Source organism: Delphinapterus leucas, chromosome 1 (genome assembly GCF_059928025.1).
Source record: "Delphinapterus leucas isolate spDelLeu-1000000601 "Yukka" chromosome 1, BTC_Dleu_Yukka2, whole genome shotgun sequence".
In the NCBI taxonomy this organism is placed as follows: Eukaryota; Metazoa; Chordata; class Mammalia; order Artiodactyla; family Monodontidae; genus Delphinapterus; species Delphinapterus leucas.
Window position 1 is genome coordinate 168,533,448 of NC_143129.1, and position 16,254 is coordinate 168,549,701.

At 40.4% G+C, this 16,254-nt stretch overlaps 1 non-coding gene and 1 pseudogene across 1 annotated transcript; one reads left to right on the plus strand and one right to left on the minus strand.

The window, feature by feature from the left end:
- Positions 1 to 8,090: 8,090 nt before the first annotated feature.
- LOC111163247 (protein TEX261 pseudogene) lies at positions 8,091 to 9,518 on the minus strand (annotated as a pseudogene).
- Positions 9,519 to 14,681: 5,163 nt separating this feature from the next.
- On the plus strand, positions 14,682 to 14,807 carry LOC115803904 (small nucleolar RNA SNORA40). The gene has a single exon (XR_004024703.1). It is a non-coding gene; the product is annotated as a small nucleolar RNA SNORA40 (small nucleolar RNA).
- Positions 14,808 to 16,254: the final 1,447 nt, after the last annotated feature.

A 16,254-nucleotide genomic window follows, 5' to 3' on the forward strand; every position in this document is an offset into this window, starting at 1 on the left:
CCAGGGGAATGTGGTATGATCTGCATAGCTAGGTACATATCCAGACAGGAGAAATAAATATAGGTGCTTTAAAAACCCTCTAGGGGGAGTAAAGAAACAGGGGGAAAAAATAAAACAAAACAATGTATCTAGTCATTAAACACTAGTTAACCTCTAAATAGAGAGTCCACCCCAAATATTTATACTGCCCTTTTCTATCACTTCATTGTGCTTAAATTTGCCTCTAGAATTATCTTTAAATTTAATTAGTAGCTAAAGCTGAGAATTTTTGGTATCAAGATATACCTCTTTTAATTCTTTTTTCTTAAATTAATTATTTATTTTTGGCTGCGTTGGGTCTTTGTTGCTGCATGCGGGCTTTCTCTAGTTGTGGTGAGCTGGGGCTACTCTTCTTTGGGGTGCGCGGGCTTCTCATTGTGGTGGCTTCTCTTGTTGCGGAGCATGGGCTCTAGGCGCGCGGGCTTCAGTAGTTGTGGCATGTGGGCTCAGTAATTGTGGCTCACAGGCTCTAGAGCGCAGACTCAGTGGTTGTGGTGCACGGGCTTAGTTGCTCTGCGGCATCTTCCCGGACGAGGGCTCAAACCCATGTCCGCTGCATTGGCAGGCGGATTCTCAACCACTGCGCCACCAGGGAAGTCCCTCCTTTAATTCTTGTTTTACATCTGTGTGCGAAAGAAAAGAAACAATTTCATAAAAGTCAGTGTCAAGCAAAAAGTGACCCCCATTAAGGATGGGGGTACAAGCTGTGCTGTGCTTTGTAAACTGGGAGAAAAGAATCCCTTGCAGCAGGCAGCCATCAGCTGTGGGACACATGAACATCCTGTCTCCGTGATTATTTGTGGCTGTGGGCAGGGAGGTATGCAGCCTCATTCCAGACGTTCAGATACAGCCAGAAGTGAAATCTATGTAGCTAAGGAAATGCCCAGAATTGGCTCTGTGACACATGGACTGGGAAGATCGTTGCTGTGTTCAAACATATGGATGTTTGCGTTTCCATCTGCTTATTTACCCTTTGTCCCAACATAAAAGGCAAAAAATGAAACTAATATTTACCTAGTGCCACTTTTGTTTGTTTGGTTTTTTGGCTGCGCCCCGCGGCATGTGGGATCTTAGTTCCCTGACCAAGGATAGAACTCAAGCCCCCTGCATTGGAAGCATGGAGTCTTAACCACTGGATCGCCAGGGAAGTCTCTACTTAGTGCCACTTTGAATATGCTATGTTACTGTCTCTTAACAATTCATTTAATACTGTAGAAGTGAGTTCAAAGAGGTAGAACACATAGCAGCTTCTATCACAGCAACTAGAACAAATTATTTATTACAATTATCATATTACTAAAACAATAATGATAGCTTCCATTTATTGAGTGCACACTCTGTGCCAGGAACCGTACAGGGCACTCATACATTATTTCATGTAATCTTCACAAAAACCCTATGGTATAAGGACTATCAGCCATTTTACAGAAAAAGAAACAGACATTCAGGAGGTTAAGCAACTTCCCAAGGTCACACAGAGAGCAAGTGGCATCTGTTTCTTTGTCCATCTTCCCACCGATTACTGTAAATTTCTTGAGGGCAAGGACTGTGTCTTACTCATCCCTGTATTCCTAGTCTCTAACACTGCATCTGGCACAGAGCAGGCAGAATTCAGTACATATTTTTGAATAAATGAAAGAACAAACAATATTTCCCCAGATAAGCGGTAGAGCTACCATTGGGATTTAGGTCTTTTGTCTTTAAGTCTCTTGTGCTTTCCACAATTACAGATGCCTACCTAAATCAGGATCCTGATTAATCACTCACATGCCTCTTTTACTCTGGAAATTCCTATTAGACACTTTCCATACGAGTGTGATAGAGTGATTCCACTTCTAGGTCTTTATCATACAGAAATACTAACACATGTCTATAAGGATATCATTACTAGAGTGCTTACTATTGGTATTTCAGGAAAGAATTTGAAAAAAAAATGTCCATCCATGGAAGAGTGATTAAATGGAACATCGATTCTATGGAATACCATACAACTTCAAAGAGAGTAAGGTAGATCTCTTTCTACTAAGGCAGAAGAATGGACACAAGATTGTATTAAGTAGGACAAGCAGGTTTTGGAATATTAAGTATGGTTTAGTGTGCATAATAATAATCCTGTCTTCCACATTTATTGCACACCTTGTTTCAGGCCCTCTGTGAAGTGTGTTACATGTATTACCATATTTCACTGAACCTAAGATAATTGTTTACTGAATGTTTACAAGATACTTGGACCTGTGTTAACATTCTGACTTCAGAGATATAAAAATCTGGAAAGAATTTGTTTCTTAAAAACAATTAAGTATGGTATTTTGCTTAATCTTCACAATAGTATATAAAGTAGATGCCATCATTTCTCCCATTTTGCTGAAGAAGCACAGTGAAATCCAAGTAGATTGCCTGTGTGTAAATAGTAGAATGTGGTATAATTCCATAAAAACAAAAACAAAACAAAAAAATTAAAGAGTTCTGGATAAAGACAGTGAATATAATTTCTCATGCATGTAATTTTCCTTTCCACGTCCTCCCCTCCCAGTCCCATCGCACTAAAACTTCAGTAAAGGATTATTTTAAAGAATAAGGAAAGGGAGAGGGGGTAATAAATACAACAGAATTTTGCAGGTGAGAAAGCAAATGAATGAGTGTTAAAAGGCCCGCAGACCCAAGAATGTGGAATCCTGGACCAGAAACTGGAGAAAGCTGAGAAGCAGCCTGGATATGTTCAAGAATTAACCAGCGGTATCCCTGGAGGTGGGGGTGAAGAACAGCTAAACTAAGAAGGACTAGTTGAAGGTCAGTCGGCTTCCCTCACCGTACCCTCCAGGTGACTGCCCCTCCTCCACCTCAGCAGAAGTATGGAGGGTATTCTCTTGAGAGAGTAAAACAATCTCTGGAGTAATACAGGTCACCAGGAACAGTTAAGAGCATCATACCGAAAAAGAGGCAATCAGTAGACTTTTTCCACACTCTGCTCCCGGAATTCTGGTAGCCAACCTTTACCTCCTGGGAAGATGTATCTTATTCTTTGGGGAAAATGAAGCCCAATATGAAAGATGTAAAGATAGTGACACTGAGGTCTTCCAGCTAATGGTCCCTCATGGTCATTGGTTCATGGACAAATGACCTCATGGTCAATGATTCTCTCCTTCATGCACAGAGTTTCCAATCAGCTTTTAGTCCCCCACTTTTATTCATGAGCAGAAAGCCAAGGATTATGGGACATGAGGATTTCCTCTAACAGGAAAGAAAGAGATGAAAACAAAGAGAAGAAAGAAACTTGGAAGAAACTGAGACAATGCAGAGAAAAATAATTTTTTTTTTTTTTTTGCGGTACACGGGCCTCTCACTGTTGGGGCCTCTCCCGCTGCGGAGCACAGGCTCCAGACGCGCAGGCTCAGCGGCCACGGCCCACGGGCTCAGCCACTCCGCGGCATGCGGGATCCTCCCGGAGCGGGGCACGAACCCACGTCCCCCGCATCGGCAGGCGGACTCCCAACCACTGCGCCACCAGGGAAGCCCGAGAAAATAAAATTTTTAAAACTATCATGCATAGCCTCAACTAGAAGAAAAGATATCTGAATATATGAAAAAAATAGCAATAAACAATAATAAAGAATATTCAGAAGGGAAAAAAAGTTCTTTGAAATGAAAAAAACATGAAAGCAGAAGCAAGAGCCCAATAGAAAGAATGGAAGATAAAGTTGAGGAAATCCCCTAGAAGTATAGCAAAAAGACACAGATATGGAAACTAGGAGGAAAAAAGATATGAAAATTAGAGAACCAGTCAAGGAAGTGCAACAGTTGAATAAAAGTTTCATAAAAAGAGAATATATAAAAAAGAGTTGAGGAAATCATAAAATAAGGAGTACCCAGGACAATAAATGAGAATAGACCCACATTAAGACCCACAGCTGTGAAATATCAGAACACTGTTGACAAAGACAAGATTCTATAATCTTCTAAGAAGATAAGAAACTAGTCCCAGATAGAGGCTCGGGGATCAGAGTGGCTTCAGACCTTCAGACCTAGAAGTAGAAGAGAAGGGAAGAATACCTTCAAAATTTCTGAAAGATGATGATTTTCAACCTAGGATCCTATACCCTGTTAAACTATCAATACCATCATTAAAACATATGGATAAGACAAAATCAGATATACAAGGTGTTGGGAATTCCCTAGTGGTTCGATGGTTAGGACTTGGCGCTTTCACTGCTGTGGGCCTTGGTTCAATCCCTGGTCGGGAAACTAAGATCCTGCAAGCTGCACGGCCTGGCCAAAAAAAAAAAAAAAAAAAAAAGATATACAAAGTGTTAAAAAACCTTATTTCGGACTTCTCTGGTGGCATAGTGGTTGAGAATCTGCCTGCCAATGCAGGGGACATGGGTTCGAGCCCTGGTCCGGGAAGATCCCACATGCCGCGGAGCAACTAAGCCCGTGTGCCACAACTACTGAGGCTGCGTGCCACAACTACTGAAGCCCGCATGCCTAGAGCCCGTGCTCTGCAACAAGAGAAGACCTTACTTCTAGTGCATTCTTTCATAAGACATGGCCACCAAAACTAGAGGGCAAAAAAAGATAAAAGTTATGGAGTAGATGATAAAAGTTCTCATCACAAGGGAAAAAAATTGTGCAGTGATGGATGTTAACTAGACTTACTGTGATCATTTTGAATGTATACATATATTGAATCATTAGGTTGTACACCTGAATTAATACAATGTTATATGTCAGTTAAATCTACGTTATTTTTTTTAGAAAAGAGAAAGAAAGTTATGGGATTCAGGAAACAGGAGAGTCAACACAGGAGAGAAGCAAAGAGAATTCCCAAGTGGCTGTAAGGAACATTCTAGGATGATAACTGTGCTCCAGTGCTCCACACTGAAGACTGTTGCATTCAAGAACTCTGCTGCTCTTGTATCCTCTTTTGTGTCTGCCTCAAAGTAACAGAACAATCCCTCAAAATCTAAGTTGTAACAAAGTGGAGTGTATTTCAAAGAGTAGAAGATGATGTGATATATATATATATATATGAATATTACTCAGCCATAAAAAGAATGAAATAATGCCATTTGCAGCAACATGGATGGACCTAGAGATTATCATACTAAGTGAAGTAAGCCAGACAGAGGAAGACAAATATCATATGATATCGCTTATATGTGGAATCTAACAACAAAAAAATGATACAAATGAGCTTATATACAAAACAGAAATAGACCCAGAGACATAGAAAACAAATTTATAGTTACTAAAGGGGAAAGGGGGGGGAATAAATTAGGAGACTGGGATTAATATATACATACTACTATATATAAAATAGGTAACCAATGAGGACCTACTGTACAGCACAGAAAAATATACTCAATATTTTGTAATAACCTATAACGGAAAAGAATCTGAAAAAGAATATATATGTATATATGACTGAATCTCTTTGCTATATACAGGGAAAAGAATCTGAAAAAGAATACATATGTATATATATATATATATATATATATATATAAAATGACTGAATCACTTTGCTGTACACCTGAAACTAACACAATATTGTAAATCAACTATACTGAAAAAAAAGAGTAGAAGAGACCCTGCTCTACTTTGTCACATATTTGTCCCCTGGACCCCAGAGTAGCTCTGCATGAGAACTGGAATGGAACAGGAAAAAGCTTTAACCTACAACCCCTTTCTCTACATGAATCTGATACAGACATGTCCTCAAGGCTCACGTTGGGACTAATGTCATACACAGACATCAGGCTGTCTTCTCTATGCAAGCTTTTCTCTTCTTCCTCATCACTATAGCCCTCCATTCCCACCCCAATAAACTAATGCAAGTAATAAGAGCAGGACTGCATAGCAAGTGAGCCTTGAGTCAGACAACCTAGGTTAAAATCTAGTTCTACCTCTCACAGCTGTGACCTTGGCCATGTTTCTCCATGAGTCTCAGTTTCCTTACCAGTAAAATGAAGATAATAATGTCTGTCTCAAAAGATTGTTGAAAGAGTTTAAGATGCGACAGTTTTTGCGTTTTTTTAGCACAGTGCCCAGAACACAGTAAGTGCTTAATAAATGGTTAACATTGATTATTACCTGTAGGCCACCTATCTTATCAGGTACATCTAATAAGGACTGAATTTCAGGAGTGGTCCCAGTTTAAGGTCAGTCTGGGGCCCACAACAGTATTATGCCTGGTTCTTTAAAAACAGGACACACCTTATACGTACAAATGAATGTTGTTTACTTCAAGTTGTCATTACCTTGGAGGCAGTGCACTTATTCCAAGGATGCTTCCACTCTCCAGGACATTTTTGGGGTACTCAATTTAGAAATTTCTTCAGGGTCTATGACACATTCTTCTGAATATCCTCATCAGTAGGAAATCTTCATCTTCTGTAAAGATAAATCCAATGTTTGAAATAATCAGGAGTTGATGAATAAATAGGGTACAGGGGAAGATGAAGTAAGACTAACTTTCTTATATAGCTTTTACATGGATTTTATCCTTTTATTTTATTTTTGGCAGTGCGGCTTGCGGGATCTTAGCTCCCCCACCAGGGACTGAACCCGTGCCCTCAGCAGTGAAAGTGTGGAGTCCTAACCGCTGGACTGCCAGGGAATTCCCAAGGATTTTATCCATTTAAAATAAAATAATTTTTAAAAGATAAAAGCAATAAAGTCCAATTAGGGCTTCCCTGGTGGCACAGTGGTTAAGAATCTGCCTGCCAATGCAGGGGACACGGGTTCAAGCCCCAGTCCGGGAAGATCCCACATGCCACGGAGCAACTAAGCCTGTGCACCACAACTACTGAGCCTATGCTCTAGAGCCCATGAGCCACAACCACTGAGCCCATGAGTCGCAACTATTGAAGCCCGCATGCCTAGAGCCTGTGCTCCGCAACAAGAGAAGCCACCACAATGAGGAGCCCGCACACCGCAACGAAGACCCAACGCAGCCAAAAATAAAATTAATTAATTAATTAAATAAATTATTTTTTAAAAAGTCCAATTAGACTACTAAAACAAAAAAGAAAATTACCCATAGCTTACAATACAACTGCTATCATTTTGGTGCATTTTCCTTATCTTTCCTTAATATACATTTTTAAAAATAGTAGTAATAGTGTACATATCATTTGTAACATGCTAACCTAATTTAAATTATGTCATAAGCATATTTTCATGTTGCTGTAGAGTCCTCATAATAATATTTTTAATGGCTGCATAATATTTCATCAAATGGATATGGCAGAATTTACTTAACCACTTCTCTTTTGCTGAACATTTAGGTTGTTTTAAGTGTTTCATTATGAAATATATGTACTTTTCCTCAAATTTTTGCTTATTTCCTCAGCCTGGATTACCAGAAGTGGGAATGTTGGATCAAAGGGTATGAGGATTTGATGGTTCTTGATAGTTACTTTCAAATTATTTTCTGGTAGGTTTTCACTAATTTATAATGCCAAGGAAACAGTGGAATACCCATTTCACTGCATCTAAAACAAGAACTTGGTATCACAATTTTAATAACTTAGGAGCTAGAAAAATATTTCATATGAACCAATTTTAAAGTCAAGTGGTTTGGGGCTTCCCTGGTGGTGCAGTGGTTAAGAATCCACCTGCCAATGCAGGGGGCATGGGTTCAAGCCCTGGTCCGGGAAGATCCCACATACTGTGGAGCAATTAAGCCCGTGCACCACAACTACTGAGCTTGCGAGCCACAACTACTGAGCCCGCATGCTTAGAGCTAGTGCTCCACAAGGGAAGCCACTGCAATGAGAAGCCCGCGCACCGCAAGGAAGAGTAGACCCCCGGCTGGCCGCAACCAGAGAAAAGCCCACGCAGCAACAAAGACCCAATGCAGCCACAAATAAAAAAAAAAAAAAGCAGAGCACAGACAGGGTGGAAAATTCCAGATACCCATTACTCCCCTACGAAAGCAATCATCTCTTACTGTTTTTTTTTAACTATTATTACTTTTCAGTTACATAAGAAATATACATTCATCATTTAAAAAAAAAAACGACAGGCAGAAACAATAAAAAGTACAGCTTATTTCCAACACCAAACAAAGACCATTAACATTTTGAAGTATTTACCCTCACACCATTTTCTCTATAGAACATGTTTTATAAAAAATAGCACACCAGGGAATTCCCTGGTGGTCCAGTGGTTAGGACTCCATGCTTCCACTGCAGGGGACACAGTTTCTTTCTTTTCTTTTTTTTTTTCAGGGTATTAAGGCAAACAGGGCCACCTAGAATCTATTCAAAGGGGAATCAGCACTTGGACAGAAATCACAGTTCAACAGCAAAAACTTTCTCTTGCAAGGGCTAAGCCACGGCCCCTCCCCATTGCCATCTGCCCATAGCAATTATCCCTGTCTGCTCTCCAGCTTCACAGCCCCTGCCCTGCCTGCCCTGGCTGAGCCAGAACTCCTGACCCATCACAAGAGGGGGCGGGAGGGCCACAGGAGCTCAGCTTCTGCACACCCAGGTGGACCATGGCCTCCTGGCTAAGCAGGCACCACATCTTCCCTGGCGCCCTCTGAGGTCTCAGCCTCTGGCAGCATCAGATCTGAGCCAAGCTGAGCCTCCTGAGGACGGTAGGGATGGGGGCTTCTGGGGGAGTCGAGGGAAGGAGGGCCAGGGCTGGGGAAAGGTGCCTTCCAGCTCCCGGCCCCCACCTAGTGCAGAGGCCCAGAGGCCTGACTCTCCTGATCTTGCCTCAGCATCCCCTCCGCAGAAGGTCAGTATATCTTCTGCCGACTGGGTAGAATGGCCCCTTTGATGAAGGAGAAGACAACCAGGATCTCTAAGCGTTTGCCCCGCTTGCCTTTGGTGAAGTGACTGGAGACCACATCATCTCCAGGCTGCATGGTGGCAGGCAGGACGTTCTCCCTAGCCGACAGTGACACAAAGAACGCAAACGGGATTATCCACAGATAGAAAGTGAAATAGGCCAGGACCTCTGAGAAAGGATAACATTCCTCTGCAAAAAACTGAAACGCTAGGTAATGATTCACCACCACTAGCCCACAGGACAGGATGAAGTTAGGCGAGGTGAGCATAATGAAGGGGAAGGTCTGGAGGAGGCCAAAGTAGAACAGGTAGACCAGGAAGAGGCCCACGCCAATCATGTAGGTGGGGAAGTGCTCAAAAACGTAGAGGCCAGTCAGCACAGCTGTGGAGAACCAGACCCTATATTCTATGATCCTGCTGGTGGCCACCGCGTATTCTTCTAGCAATTCTGCCAGGTAATAGAGTCCGGCTGCGATGGCCAGCGTGATGAAGGCCACCTGGATGAAGAGCGACAGCCAGCTCAGCACATACATGAACCACGTGGCGCCATCGCCCCGGCTGCCCGCCCCCTGACAGCCAGGACGGGCCTGCGCGCTCGGGCTCCGGCGACACGGAGCCGCCGCGTTCCCGCCCCCGGGACACAGTTTCGATACCCGGTTGGGGAACTAAGATCCTGCAAGGTGTGGGGAAAAAAAATAAATTAAAAAAAATATATATATATGTATATATATATATAGCATACCATACACGTTGTTTTTAAACTTTTTTTTCCCCCACATAATAATTATAGCTCATATCTACATAATGTTTACTATGGGTCAGGTACAATTCCAAGTAGTTTTTATTTTTTTTTATTTTTTTTTTTTTTGCGGTACGCAGGCCTTTCACTGTTGTGGCCTCTCCCGTTGCGGAGCATAGGCTCCGGACGCACAGGCTTAGCGGCCATGGCTCACGGGCCCAGCCGTTCCGCGGCATGTGGGATCCTCCCAGACCTGGGCACGAACCTGCGTCCCCTGCATCGGCAGGCGGACTCTCAACCACTGCGCCACGAGGGAAGCCCCCAAGTAGTTTTACATGTAATAATTCATTTAGTCCTCATGATAATTCTATAAGGAAGGCAATATTAGTACTCCCATTTAATGATGAGACTGAAGCAGAGAAGTAATTTGCCTAAGGTCACAAAGTCAATAAGTTAACGAACTGGCACATTTTTCCATGTTGCTAAATTCATTTTCCACACATTTTCTTTTTTTTTAAATGGCTGCACGATATCCATGCAGCCATTTTGTGGATGAAGTATCATTTAATTATTCCACTTCCTTTTATGAGACATCTAGATTATTTCCATTTTTTGATTTATACACATCACTAAGATGGTGATGTAGTATAAGATGCCTTATACTATACCTTTGTGCACAATCCTTAATTATTTCCTTAGGCTAACTGCCCTCAAGAACAGTTGCATTGATTTTTATTTCCTCCAAAGAGGTGTTCCTTTCTCTATGTTCTCCATGACCTTAAATGTAAATTTTATCACTTTTGCCTACAGCAACATTTTATAATTCATTTTACCAGTTCTGAGAAATAAATCCAAGCACTAAAGGATGAGTGATTTCTCTAGAGTAAAAGAGTCAGTCTAAAATCTACCCCCTTTCCATGCTCTGCTGCTTTTTACAGATGCTGAACCTCATGGCTTATACACTAACTCATCGCAGAGGAATGAGGAGTGTTAACCTGGGACAAACCAGCTAATGCAGGCAAGATTCTTATGGTCTACAAGTCAGCATTCACTAATTCACTCACTCATTCATTCAATAAATATTTGAAAGGTTAGTACATGAGTAGTACTAAGCAGGGGTTACAGGGTTCACAGAAAAAAATATTTAGAACAAGGCTAAATAAAACATTTAGCACATAACCTGGCACACAATAATTGCTCAATAAATCAGTATTTATGTCAGGCACTCTGCTAAATGCCAAGTAAGTGTATTATCTCCTTTAATCTCTACAACAACCTCCAGGAACTGTTGTGGTTTCTTTTTAATCATCCCCATTTTGCAGATAAGAAGACTGAGGCCTAGAGAGATTTACCCAGCTTGAGCAACATGCCTGTAGTGTTCACATTTGAACTGAAGACTCCAGAGTCTGTGCTCTTAGCCATTATGCTATATTACAAAACACAATTTCTCCCCTTAAGAAGCATATAGCCTTATTAATAATACTAAAATTGAAAACAGCTATCAAGTGTTAAGCACTTATGTGCCAAGCACTGTGCTAGGCCTTTATGCATATTGATCATTTAATTCATATGACAACTCTATGAAATACTCTTGTAATTATGCTTGTTTTATAGATGAGAAAATAGATATTCTGAGAGTTTAAATAACTTGCCCAATATACAAATAGCTCTTAAATAGTAGCACTAGAAGCCAAGATATACAAAGAATTACTGTATAGGGAACATGATGAAATGTAAAACAAGTGATGCTGCTTAGCTACCATCAAATTTCAGAAGTCACAGGAAAGAGACTTCGTGACCTTCTTGTGTTCCAGGAATGATCACAGAAGGATAGAAAGGGAAAATCCTGGCGGTTTGTCAGGCCCTGTGTTGAAAGCCTTCACAAAGGTCTGTTCATTATCCTCTTTGTGAATGTATTATTATTATTCTAAATTTGACAGACGAGGAAATGGATTCTCTGGAAGGTGCTGCATATGTCCAAGGTCACATAGCTAGTAAATGGCATAGCTAGAACTGGAACCTATTTGTCTCTCAAATCTGAGCCCTTAAGCACTGTGTTACATGCTTTCCATTATTTGACCTTGCTTTTTGGTTGTGTAGGTGTCACATAGCCAGAGATGAGTGGAAAAGGCAAAAGTGAAAGGGTATTAAGGAAGATAATACATAAGCAAGAGTATTGAGTTACATCCAAGAAAAAGGAAGCAGACCTTCTTGTTCAGTGCTAAAGATTCATTTGTTTTGGGAAGGAGCCCTTTGTTTGCATACCTTTGGTGACTACACAAACTGTATAAATGTCTGTTTCTGCCATTATAATGGGAGTTATTAAAGACAGGGACTGTATCTTAGCCTGTGCTGTAACCCAGTGTCTAGCATAATGCTTAGCTTGTAGTTCCAGCAGAGAGGTTGGAAAAATAGGGAGTAGTCACATTGCATAGATCTCTGGATGGCAATTAAGGTAGTCCACAGAGCAAATACCCTTAACAAAATAATAGGTACTCAAATCCAACAGGGCATTTAAAGGATAAAATCATGATGCATAGGAGTTATCCCAGGAGTACTAGGGAGGCCCAACAGCAGAAAATCTCTCAATATAATTCACCACATTGATGGACCAAAGGGTAAAAATTATGATTTTTTTCATACTTAGAGAAACTTGATGCAGTAGCATTAAGGTCAGGACTAAGTCGTGGATGCTCATCATTAGTGTTATCTAGAGTCTCGGAGAGTCTGGCCAATTCTTTTAGATGAGAAAAAGTGAAAGATGTATGTACTCTTTTGCTTGCCATTCTTGCCAATGATATGATAGTCTATATGGAAAACACAATATAATCAACAGGCAAACTATCAGAACTATAAAAGAGTTACTGTCAAGTTTGCAAGAATAGAAATCATCTTACAAAATTCAATAGTGTTCTTCTCTATTAGGAATAACCACCTTAAAAATGTAATAAAAAATATAACACAATCTACAGTAGCAACTGAAGTCTATAGCAAATACCTGCAAACTCTTTCTGTAAAGAGCAAACAGTAAATAGTTTCTGTTTGGCAGGTCATGTGGTCTCTGTCGCAGCCATTCAACTCTGTCACTGTTGAACGAAAGCAGCCATAGACAGTATTAAATGAATGAATGTGGATGATCCAATAAAATTTTATTTACAAAACCAGAGCACAGGCTGACATGCCCAGGTGTAGTTTGCCAACTCCTGGTCTATAGTAATTGGCCTAAAAACTGTGGACTGAAGAAAAACTCACGACCTAAAAGTTGCAAGTTAAGTTTTATTCGGGACCTGAGGACTAGAGCCTGGGAGACAGCCTCGCAGATAGCTCTGAGGAACTACTTCGAAGAGGTAAGGGAGGAGCCAGGATATATAGGAGAGTTTTTGCTGAAAAACCATGTAGACGAACATCAAAAGATTACTGCTAATCACAAAAGACAAACATCTCAAGTTAGTGATTTTAGAGCTTTTCTACATATGGGAAGATGCAAGATTCTGGGCTCACTGAAATTTTTCCTTAGATATGCAGCTTAACTCTCTAGGGCCAGTATCCAGAGCACAGAATATTTCCTATTTTCCTCTATGCTGAATTCTCCTCAGGGTGCACTGTTGTGGGTGTGGGGAGGTGGCTATAGTGCCTGATGCCTTGATGGCAGGCAACATTTATTGCTTACTGGAATGGCAGGCAAACTTCCCTTACCACAAAGCAATGCCTAAGAAGTTTATCAAGGAAAAAAAACTAAACTCCATTCAGGGACATTAGAAGGCCTGAATAAATGTCATAATTCAGATAACTTCAGGAGTGTAAAGATTTTATTCATTTGTTTAACAAATATTCAGAGTGGCCACCATACGCCAGGCATCGTTCTGGGTGCTAGGCACCTATCCTCACGAATCTTACATCTTTAGCAGAGAAGCAGTGATTAAATAATCTAAAGTTGGATAGTAATAAATGCTCTGAAAAAGATTAAATAAGAGAAAGAAAGAGTGATGAGGAGTGAGGGTGCTACTTAATTTAGGAGGGTCAGGGAAGGCTTTCCTGATGTTTCAGCAAAGACCTGAAAGAGGTGAAGGAAGCCTGCCCCATTGAATTCTGGTGAGGGAGTGTTCCATGCAAAGATGTCAGTTCTCCCCCAAATTAATCTACATGTGTTCAATGAAATTCCAATAAAAATTCCAGTAGTAATGTTGAGAAACTAAAACCCACTCTAAAATGAATATGAAAGAATAAAGTTCTATGAAAGCTAAGTCTATTTTCAGAGGGAAATAAAAGTAGGGAGACCTGCCCTACTGGTAGAACTGGCTCTACCACGAAGCCACAGTAATAAAAATATTGTGTTGCTGGCACTGAAACAAATAAAAGGATCAATGGAATAGAATGGAGAGCTTATAAATAAAGTATATACACGGGAACTTAATATGTGATAAAGGTGGCATCACAAAACACTGGAAAGATTGTTTTTCTGACAGTTATAGAAAAACAAATTCACTGTATAGAGAAAAAAGCTGAATTTTTACTTGAAACTATGTTAAAAGTGGACTCCAGATGGATTAAAGACATAAATGTGAAAGTTAAAACTATAAAGCTAATATTAGAAAATGCAGGAAAATCTGTTACCCAGGTGTAAATAAAGACTTCCTAAACAAGACTCCAAATTCTAAGGTCAAAATTTAGGACATCTGCTTAATTAATGACATCACAGAGTTAACACGAAGGTTGCAGACTGGGAGAAGGTATTTGCAATGTTTAAAACAAACACGGAATAATGTCTAGAATATACACACAATTCCTACAAACTAAGAAGACAGGAAATCAAATTTTAAAAAAGTAGGCAAAGGATATAAATAGGCACTGGGAGAAAGTATTTGCAGTGTTTAAAACAAATAAAAGAAGGTCTAGAATATACAAAGAATTCCTACAAATCAACAAGACAGGAAATCAAATAGGAAAATAAGCAAAGGATATATAAATACCTTAGTTTCACATACTAAGCATACAAAAAAAACAAAAAAGAAAAAAAAGGCTCAAATTTAATTATAATCAGAGAAATGCAAATCAAGACAGCCAAGAGCTGCCACTTTACTTCCACCAGACTGGCAAAAATTAATAGTACTTATGTTTGTTTTTGTTAATCTGTAGACAAAGACTTATAGATGGGTGCAAAAATAAATCCTCTTTTGCAACACAGAACTCATTGTTCAGTATGAGTTTTGATAGAGGTAAGAAGGAACATGGTACCTGAAACAGATTCAAGCGGTGGGGGTATTGATAAACACAAAGGTTGCTTCCAGGACTATAGAATTGATAATTTAAAAGCTCAAGATATGTGGGAAATTATCAGCTACGCTGATTTAGTACTCTAATGTTGACATGAAACAAAGATGACTTCCTTTTTTAGGTTTTTATCTTGAGAACACAGTGTCTGGACTTTAAAAAGGTATTGGCATATTCCAACGATCTGTACTGTTCTAAGCTATGATAGCTTAGGAGTGAATACGTTTTGAACTTAATGCATGTTTAGAGGGTGTCTAAAATTCAGAAGCAGGCAGATCCATTTCCTCTGACCCTAAACATGGTCCAAAAGTAAATTGCTTGAGGAAATTGGATCCCAAAGATCACAGGTGGGGAATTTTGAAGTATGTCCATATTCCATTGGAGATCAAAGAAGCCCAACTAAAAGAATGGGAGACTGACTGACTGACATGACAACTGTGGACTAGGGAAAAATTCTTTTTGAAAGGGCTATCTTGAAGAGTATGACTCAGACACTGGAGGAACTAAGGTGATCGGCAGTGGAAGGAATCAGAACATGTGAAATTCCTTAAAAATTTATTGACTTAAATAATTTGCCATATATAAAAACATAAAAAAAGAAAAAGAAAACTGGAAAAAATGAGAAAGATGCTAACACTGAAGATTGGTGGTTATGAGTTCTTGTGTATTGGTGATAGGAATTAGCACAGCCATTCTGAAAAGTAACCTGGCCATTTTTGGCAAATTGAGCATGCCCAATTGCATAGTTCAGAGGAATATTCACGTCAGTATACAAACTTGCTTATTTTTGCTTTTTTTTTTGCCGCTGTGCAGCATGGCATGCGGGATCCTTAGTTCTCTGACCAGGGATTGAACCCATGCCCCCTGCAGTGGAAGCGTGGAGTCTTAACCACTGGACCGCCAGGGAAGTCCCTATTTTTGAATTTTTAATAGTAATCGAGAGTTGAAGGCAATCTAGAGTTCTATCATCAAAAGAGTGAATGAGTAAAACATGGTGGATGAACAGTGGTTATGTACCTGGAGCTAGGCTGCTGGAGTTGAAGTTCAGGCTCCACCACTTACAATAGAAGTAAAAATGTGAGTAATCTGCGCATTCCTTTTTTTTTTTTTTTTGAGATACGCGGGCCTCTCACTGTTGTGGCCTCTCCCGTTGCGGAGCACAGGCTCCGGACGCACAGGCTCAGTGGCCATGGCTCATGGGCCCAGCCGCTCCACAGCATGTGGGATCTTCCCAGACCAGGGCACGAACCCGTGTCCCCTGCATCGGCAGGCGGACTCTCAACCAGTGCGCCACCAGGGAAGCCCCAAGGCCTCATTCTTATCTACAAAATGGGAGTAATAATATCTACCTCATAGGGTTGTTGGGAGAAGTATGAGTTAAAACATTTAAACCATCTGAAACAGAGT